Raw genomic sequence first — 9,571 nt, 5'->3', positions numbered from 1 at the left:
TTGAGCAACCTAAAGTGGATTCAACCTTTACAACAAATTTCTCTCTGATTATTATGGCTTGAAGTGGAGCAGAATATGTGACCCCCAAATATACCACTTTGGCATGCAGATTCTTTTGAGCTGAAGACTATCAAGAGCCAGCAGACTCAAGAAAAGCTTTATCTCTCTCTTAGCTAAAGAATTTAGATACAGGGTCTGGCTCAGAGAGACGAGAGAGAGAGAGAGAGAGAGAGAGAGAGAGAGAAAGAGAGAGTTATAACCAGAGATACCTTGTATCTGAATGATCTATCTGTATGGCAGGACAAACATCTAATTACCAAACATATGCTCTTCTGATCATCCTCTGAATCACCCTCCTCCCATTTGAAGCCCCAGGCTCCTATCCTATTTCTTAGCTTAGGATGGCATATAAACCTCAATTGTCGGACTTGTCCTTGGGTCTCTTGTGCTTATGGGGCTCCCATAGGCATATGTAGTTAGTGTTTCTCTTGTTAATCTGTTTTATATCTGTTTACCATCCAAAGAATCTAGAAGGGTAAAGGAAAACTTCTCCTCCTCAACAGAATTTTAAAAATTCAATCTATTTGGGGTTTAAATGTAACATACCCATGATCCCCTAGTTAGCAAGTAGATAACCAAAGACTTAGAATCAGTTATGAGAAAAAGTTACAGTGGAGATAAAGTTTTCAATTAACTTTAATTATCTGAACCAAAGGAGATGAAATTTCTGACCACTCTAGAGTCATTTTCAAAAGCATAAACTTGTCCATTTATTCCAAATGCATTTACTTCCACCCTCTTGCTGTTGGATGCTGGGGCTACAAAGATAAATGAGACACAGAGCTGAGAAGATGCACTGTTTGGTGAGGAGAGATGGGCTCAAAACAGTTGAACATACCTACGATGCCAGAGAAGAGAGAGTCAGGAGACAGCATGGGCCAGCTCAGAGGAGTCAGAAAATGCCTCTCAAGGAGCTGATTTTGGAATTATTTGAAGGATGATTTCTTTATCTGGTGAGGGGGGATGGACTCCAGGGAGAGGGTAAGAGCCTGTGGAAAGACACAAAAGTGGTAGGCTTGTCTGGAGAACGGCTGGCAGGAAGGGCATGCATTCATTCAAACCTTCAAAAAGTATTTGAATGTTGACTAGATGCTCGGCTTGAGAAGCTAGAAGTCACTAATCAAGGACTAGTGCAGATTTAGGGAGGGTCAACATGTTAAGTGTGAGGGAACTGGCAGAGGTGAAGAGGGGAAGGAGCTTAGGAAAATTCTAAAAGGAAAATGTAGCAGTAGCAACTATCTTACCATATGACAGGCCCAATTTAAAGGGGTTTATATATAATCACATTTAAATACATATTATCATATGTAATCTCTTGAACAAAAGGATAAACAGACTCATTGAATAAATAACATGTCCCTGGTCCCAAAGTTAGCAAGTGGATAACCAGGCTTGCTTATCTAATTCTGGTGCCCTTGGCTTAACCACTAGACTATTATTGTCTTTCCAGTTGTAGATAGAACTATCAGTTTTAGGTGATGACTGAAATCACAGGCTTGGTAGACATTTTCCAGGCAGGCATTGATATTGGGAAGGAACTCTGGGAATAATAATGCAAATGGGGAAGTCTGTGAAAACAAAGTAATAATTCTATTTCTAGACTTACTTTATTGTCAAATTATTTTTGGTGCCATTTAGTAAGTGAAGGGTTGAATTTCACTGGGCTTAGCCGGGTTAAGTCACCTGGACATCTGTAACCCACATCAAAACCAGGACGAATCAAGAAGTAATTCGAGTTTTCTGGCACTCTTGCCTCAACAATCTAGGATCTAGGGCACTGTTCTAAGATGGTCCTCATTTTTGGTTCTAAGGATTTCTTTTTAATGTGACCAAATAAGATTTTTTTTTTTTTTTTTTTTTTGGTGGAGTAGTCTGGCCACGCTGCCGATCTTGGAGAGCAGGTGATTACTGATCACTAGTGTTTTCTGGGCGAGACAGTTGCACTAACCCCCACCCCTCCTCCCCCGCCCCCCTCCTCCTCCCCGAGTCTGGAAAGGTGCAGGATCCGCTAAACCGTGCATCGCACAGCGGCGGCCGGAGCAGACGCGGGATGGTCGCGTGTCCCCAGCAGAGCAAAGGGGGGCAGCCAGAGAGCCTGGGGAAGGTACGGGCAAAGAATCCGGGCGCGTAGCAGCGTCTAGAAAGAGCAGAAGGTCAATCGGGCGGTGCAGGCAGTTGCCGAGTGCAGGTGTGGAAAGGGCTGCCTCAGGCCCACCCTGTGCAGCCGAGGGGGCGGGGAGCCAGGCCAGGAAGCCGAGCGGGGAAACTGGAGACTGCGGACGGGGCGCGCTCCCCTTGCACTCTCTTGTCCTAGTTCCCTAGGCCTCAGGGAACGGCCCTCGCCCCGGGGCCCACTGTGCCCGCGCTAGCCCCGCAGCGCCCGCGGATGCCGCTGCTGCGGGGGACCGGACGGCCGCCAGGGGGCGGGAGCGGCGCCGCGAACAATGGCCGCGCTCGGCCGCGGGCCGGCGGGAGGAGGAATGAAGCTAGGGCCGGCGCCGGGCGCGCGGCCCGGGTCCGCGGAGGGCCGGGAGCGCGCGCGCGCGCGCTACAGGCTGGCTGGGGCGCGGGAGCGGCTGCGCAGGCGGGGGCGCGCGGCGCGGGCCCGGGAGGGCGCGGCGGGAGCGCAGGGAAGGCGGGCGGAGGCGGGGGGCGGGGAGCCCGAGGGGTGGAAGCCGGAGGCGGCGGCGGCGGCCGAGCGGGGTCAGTTCTCTGTAGTGCTTGCCAATGTTGGAGCCGTCTGCAAAGTGTCCTTGGCAAGAAGGTAAATACCCTCGTTGGGGGCGTCCGGGAGGCCTCGACTTCCGCCCCGCTGGCGGAGGAGACAGAGGGCGCTGGGGAGCCTTGCAGGTCCGCTGCGCGCGGCGAACCCCGAGAAGAGCGGCCCCTTAGCGGCCTCCCCTCCCCCGCGCCTTCCCTCCCTCCTCGGGCTCTCTCCTGGCGGGAGGGGGGAGGGGAGGACGACTGTTGGGGTGCTGAGGAGCCCGGGACGGGGCGAATGAATTGGGGGGGGCGTGTGTGGAGGGGTGGGACGACACAGGTGTCCGGAGGGGAGGAGCCGGGAGGAAGGCTAGGAGGCCGGCGTAAATGGAATGCCGGGGTTGGGGGGGGGGAGTGGTGGGGGAGGCAGGCGCCCGACGGAGGGCGCTGGAAGGTGGGATCTTGGGGGCCCCGGTGGGAACAGCCCGAAGAGGGAACGGTGGGTGAAGCGGCGTTGTTGCGGGGGGGAGGCGGAGGGCCCGAGGGTGGGTCCCTGCGGAGTGGAGAGGAGGGGAGGAGATGGAGCGAGGCCCAAGGAGGGTCTGCGGGGAATGGCCCTGGGGGCGCGGGAGGAGCGGCGGGCCAGGGGCGCGCCGGGGGGTGGTGCTGGTGGCTATTTCTGTATAATGGGCAAGTGGTGAAGACGTAACGCGCCGAAATGGGGAAGGTAGGTGGGGCCGAGGGGACAAAATATATCCTATGACAGGCAAGTTCTGCTGCGGCTCGTAGGAACTACTACCGTGATGGCTCGGCTTAAAGGGGTAGTTGGCAGTTAGTGACCTTGCCGAGGTGAAGGGAGTTGGGCGGAGAGACAAAGATCAGTTACAGAATCCAGTGCGTGAGGGCAGAGCCTCCAGTCCCTCCTGGGGAGAGCCGGGGATTGTGGTGAGGGGAGTGTTCTGCAGAGGCAATCGAGGAGACGCTGAACTGGGATTCTTAGGGAGGGGGGTGGGGATAATGGCTTCGGGGGTTCTGGAAGCCCCTGGAAATATGTGCAGAATTTTGCATTTGTGAATAATTTTCTTGGGAAAGGGTCCGTACTCGGCGTGACCCCCCCCCCAAAGGTTAAGAACTACTGGTGTAGAGATGGGCCAGTCAATTAAGGGAATGTACTAAAGGATTTTAAAGTGGGTGGTTCCTTCAGAAACGATAGAGATGATCCTTTAAAGGTATATTACTGTTAGCTGAAAACCATTATTTTTAATGTTTGATTTCACAATTTTGGTGAACTTTTGCCGAGTATTGCTTCCTTCTGATGCATCCTTACATTTTAAGAAACCGTGGTGAACACTTGAATTCAAAATTGGGATGGAAATGCAGGATAATAGTAACCTTGTAGGAGAGAAGATTGCAACATTTCTCTGGGAGGATATTTCTTTCCTAGTCCTGTCTTAAGATGATTCAAATATACTGTTGTGAATTGAGCTGCAGTGGGAAAAAAAAATCTTAGTTAATAAAACAATCAAAACCAAGACATCCTGCATCTCAGTTGTTTTGTAATATGGCAAGTGTTTGTTTAGTTTGTCTATATTTTACTGCAAACTAGAGATCTCGCATATTACTTGAATTGTGATTTGCTGCATTTTGCAGCAGGCCTGTATTAAATGTGTGAGGCATTTATATCAAACTGTGGTGTGTATGCTGTTTTTTTTTTCCTGCTGTGATTTCAACTCAAGTCACCATTGCCACATTTCATTACATGGTAGTGTAGTTTGAAATTTATTCCTAAGAGATTGTTAGTTGGTAGGATATGGTGCATATTTCCTAACAAATCACTGAAGTTTTCCTCAAAAATCCTCTTTGTATTTGTAAAAATGTTGCTGTATAATCAGAATATGTATTGTTAACTACAGATAGAATGGCATATAATTTTTAAGTTTTAACTTTTTATTTGGAAATAATTTCAAGCTTATAGAAAAGTAGCAAGAATAAGAATAATACAAAGAATACTCCTGTAACTTTTACTCAGATTCACCTGTTACCGTTTTACCCACTTACCACTAGATCTCTGTCAGTCACATGTACATAATATTTTTTTCCTGGACCACTTGAGGGTAAGTTACATCATGCCTCTTTATTTCTAATCAGCATGGAAAACCATATACAGTTTATATTTTAGCTTACTTGGCTTGCCTGGAATGAAGTTCTGGGAAAGAGTGAGCTGGTTTGGTTTTCAACAAAAAATATAAAAAATATCAAAGGTGATCATCAAACTTTTTAGTGTGTAAACAGTACAGAAAGTGAGGCTGAGTGCTTTTCCTGTTTGGGATCAGATTCTGGAACATATAGTTGGTCAGTATGTTGGGGTTTTTTCTTTGTAGCTAACCTCTTTACTATTATGCCCTCCTTTTATTCACTTTGAGTTCTGGGTGTCATCATTCGTGTATACAGATCATAATAAAGAGAGGAAAACCTAGATATTGCAAAATTGCATTGTGTTAATATTAGTTGGACAGAATAGTTGGAGACATGCACGGTATGATCAAATTATGTGTAGATATATTTGTGCCTCTTATAGGTAGTCAAGAAAATATTAAGTGAGTGTCTAAAATCCATAATAGTTATAATTTATATTTATGTATGTATGATCATTTGATTTTAAATAAATCCCCAAAGTTCTATATAGGAGCCTTAAGTTTGATATAGGAGCCAGAGTTCTATAGGTCAAGACCTTCGTGACAGGAAAAATTTTAAGAAGTGAAATCTTTATAAATTTAATGTATAATAAAGAGATGAGGACTTCAAACCAGACCATACTAGGTTTTAATCAGAGCAGTGGACTATGGGGATATAATACAACTTCTAGAAAAGTGGAGATAACACCTACATCCCAAGGTGATTAGGATTAAATGAATTACTGTAAAAATGGCAAAATATAGCATGTGGTATATAACATTAGTGTCTGATCAATGTTAAGTTTTCTTTTTTTCTTGGTGGTGAGATTTCTATATACTTAGAATCTTTCATAGGCTCTTAGGAGATTAAAATTTATACTAAATTATTTTCCTTATGTAAAAATGTTTTGGGGTATGTACTTTTAAAAAAAATGAGAATTTAGAAAATCCACTTTTTAATGCTTTTTAAGGACCCCATGAATTTTTTAGAGTAAGAAGTTTTGAGCTGATATTTAGTTTTATGGTATTTTCGAGCCTAAGAATGGTGGTAGTAAATGTTTTTGATTTTCATATTGTCAAACAAGCATTTAAGTGAGGATTACCTGTCAATGGTGGGATGGATGCTGATATAAAAATTTGTAGATAATTTAATAATGCCATTTCATGAAGCAGTATTGTTGAAGATTTTATAGATTGATTTTTGTACAGCTTTCAACTTACCAGCTGGGCAAAATGTAATAATAAATGCAGCAAGTTGTATCAGCAGTACATTTCAGATACACGTTGGACTTCCAATTCTTCATGAGCAGCAAGTCTTCTACGTTACTAGTGCCCTTTCTCCATAAACTGCCCTGCCTGTTTTCATTTAGTAGCTTGGAATCTGGAACTGCATGTCCTAATGTGCCTGACTGGATATCACTATAGGGCACTTTTGGGACATATGAATAGGTTTCTCTAAAAGTACTTAGCTGTAATTGGAATGAACTGTAGCTGGAAACTTTTTTGACAGAGAAAGGAGAGGTGGATTTTATGATATCATAGGGGCAGTATAAAACTGCTCTGCATTTTACTGATACTTTATCAAGTTGTTTTAAATGTAGGACAGTAGAGCAGGCATGTCTGTAAAGGAGAAAGTGTTAAAGACATGTCACTGGGCATTCTGAATTGTCCATAATGTGGTTGTGAATTATAATTTTTATATTGAATTAAATGTAATAAAATTTGTTGGTAAAAAAGGAGTAACTTCAGAATATTTTCCAGTTACCTCACAGAGTGCTCTTATAGACATAGTTCCATGTTTTAATTTATACAGATCTTTATAATTGTGAAAGAGGGGCTTAAACAGAATTCTTTAAAATTATATGGTCAGTTTTAAGCAAATAGATGCTTTTATTTTTGTTTCTTCTTACAATTACCTTTTGCATATCAGAAGATTAGAACTTTAAAAACTGTACCCTGATATCTTATTGTGTCTACTTCTTAGAATCAGCCACTAGTGTTACAAACTCTGATGTTGAAGAGCACCTGTATATTTATTGCAGACTTACTTATAATGGTCAAATTATGGAAGCAACCTAAGGGTCCATCGACAGATGAATGTATAAAGAAGATGTGTACACACACACACACACACACACACACACACACAATGGAATATTATTCAGCCATAAGTGAAATCTTACCATTTGCAACAACATGGATGGATCTAGAGAATACAGTGCTAAGTGAAATATGCCACTCAAAGACAAATGCTCTATGATCACTCATATTTGGAATTTAAGAAACAAAATAAATGAAGAAAGGAAGAAAAGAAAGAGACGAACCAAAAGCTAGACTCTTAACTGTAGAAAACAAGTGGGGGGATGGCTGAAATAGGTGAAGAGGATTAAGAGAACACTTATCATGAGCACTGAGTAATATACAGAATTGTTGACCCACTATATTGTACACCTGAAACTAGTATAACACCGTATGTTACTTACATTGGAATTAAACCCAAAAAACTCTAATATTGAAGAAACACATACAGGTCTATAGATAAGCATTTGTTACTTTAAGAGGCTTACATTAAATAATACGAAGTAGGATTTCTCTGATTTGGTGAATGCTTACTAATGTTAAATTCTAGAAAGTAAGGAACACTAAGTCACCGAGATGCTTTTAGTGGTTTATTCACATTTTAACTTCCAAATGAAATTTTTTCAGTTAAAAAAATGAATATTGGTTGGGTTTGTACTTTTAGTTATAGCTAGTGTATTTAGTACCATTTGACTATTCCTACACTTTTTAGTGATTTCATCTTTTGAATAAAATGTAAATGTTTAAGTTTCACAATTTATCATTTTCAAGCTCTAATGTAACTCATTTGGTCATGTTAAACAGGGAATTGATTTTTTTTTGACCCACCTGGATATGTTAATACCTAAAGCACCATAGGATTATAGAAATTTAGAGTTGAATGGGATTGTCTTATTTATTGTTGCATAACAAACTACCCTGGAAAGTAAGGGCTTAAAACAAACATTTATTATCTCAGTTTCTGTGGGTTAGAAATCTGGGTGCAGCTTACCTGGTGCCTGTGGCTCAAGTCTTTTAGAGTTTGCAGGTAAGCTATCGCTGGGACTGTGTTCTCATCTGAGAGTTTGACTGGGGGAAGATCTGCTTCCAAGCTCATTCATACAGTTCTTGGCAGGATTCATTTGCTTGGCGGGTATTGGACTGAGGCCCTCACTTTCTTTTGGGCTATTGGCCAGAGACCTCTCTCAGTTCTTTGCCAGCTGGGCCTGTCCAAAGGGTAGCTCACAATATGGCAGCTGGTTTCCTTCAGAGCAAACAGGTGAGAGAACGAGAGGAGGTAACACCCAAGATGGAAGTTGTGATCTTTTTGTAACCCAATATTGTGAGTGGTATCTCATTATTTCTGTTGTATTCTATTTGTTAGAGACTGCCTCCCACAATGACCTTAGTTTACTTTTTACAGATTTAAAAAAAAGAAAGAAAGAAAAAGAACTCAAAGACACATAAAGTAATTTACCAAGGCTCAAAAGGTAATCTCCAGAAGAGCTTGGACTAAGATTCAAATTAAGTGATCCTCAGGCCTTGTGCCATTTCTACAGCATATGATTCTTTTGGAAAATACAAAGTTGTTATAGATGCTGAGGCCACTGTTATTACATATATATATAAAAATATATATAATATAGAGATATATATATATGTATGCATATATATAGAAAACTTTCAAATTCATTTTGAATTGACCCCAGTTGGTCATCTTGAGGAAAATGGTAGCCATATATATGTATACGTGAATCTGTGTGTGTGTGTGTGTGTGTGTGTGTGTGTGTGTGTGTGTTAAGAACCTCTGCTTCTGAGAGAAAGCTTAATATTAAAGTTTCATAGCATGAAAGTTTCTACCCAAGTGGTGGGATTTAGCTCTTTTGCTGCTTATCAAGACTGTGTTGTTGCTTTTTAGATAATTTGGGGGGGATCTGTACATAATTTATTTTTCTTTATCTTATTTTTTTTTTTAGTAGGCTCTCCGCCCAGTGTGGGGCTTGAGCTCACAACCCCTAGATCAAGAGTTGTATGCTCTCCTGCCTGAGCCAGCCAGGTGCCCCGTAAATTATTTATTTATTTATTTACTTACTTTTTAAAATATTTTATTCCTTTATATGGGATATAGAAAGCAAGAGAGAGAGAGCATGAGCAGGGGGAGGGGCAGTAGGAGAGGGAGAAGCAGGCTCGCCACTGAGCAGAGAGTCTGACTCAATCCCAGGACCCTGAGATCATGACCTGAGCCAAAGCCAGATGCTTAACTGACTGAGGCCCTGCCATAATTTATTTTTTATGTAAACTTTTACCATTATAAGAACCCATGATTTCTTTGTTTATAGATTTGGGTTTTCTGCCCTTCTTTGGTCAATCTCTTTTTAAATTAAGTGTAGAAGAGATTTGCCACATGAAAAGAAATACAACCATGGTGAGGAGGTCTGACCTAGAAGGAAACAAATCCAAATACAACAATGGAATGTGTCAGGACGGTGATTTCTTTTTCTGAAAATTTAATGTGAAATTTTTTCTGCTTGCTGTTTTTATAGTGATGATAAACAAAACCACAAACAGAAAAAAAATCC

At 42.3% G+C, this 9,571-nt stretch overlaps 1 protein-coding gene across 13 annotated transcripts in view; it reads left to right on the top strand.

Moving 5' to 3' along the window:
* The first annotated feature begins 2,088 nt into the window (after positions 1-2,088).
* Positions 2,089-9,571, top strand: part of STAU2 (staufen double-stranded RNA binding protein 2) — a 305,526-nt gene continuing 298,043 nt past the window's right edge. For 6 of the 13 annotated variants that reach the window (XM_025870733.2, XM_025870726.2, XM_025870734.2 and 3 more), the window contains exon 1: positions 2,752-2,824. The gene's annotated coding sequence lies outside the window, so the exon portion shown is untranslated. Of the gene's footprint in view, positions 2,165-2,680; positions 2,825-3,195; positions 3,260-8,460; positions 8,483-9,571 lie in introns of those variants that run through there. The other 7 variants (XM_073892894.1, XM_073892900.1, XM_073892893.1 and 4 more) reach the window with 7 other exon arrangements.

This window comes from Callorhinus ursinus, unplaced genomic scaffold (assembly GCF_003265705.2).
Source record: "Callorhinus ursinus isolate GAN/ISIS: 27379988/994484 unplaced genomic scaffold, GSC_fseal_2.0 scaffold5, whole genome shotgun sequence".
NCBI classification, from domain to species: domain Eukaryota; kingdom Metazoa; phylum Chordata; class Mammalia; order Carnivora; family Otariidae; genus Callorhinus; species Callorhinus ursinus.
This window is presented reverse-complemented; position numbering and strand designations above follow the sequence as displayed.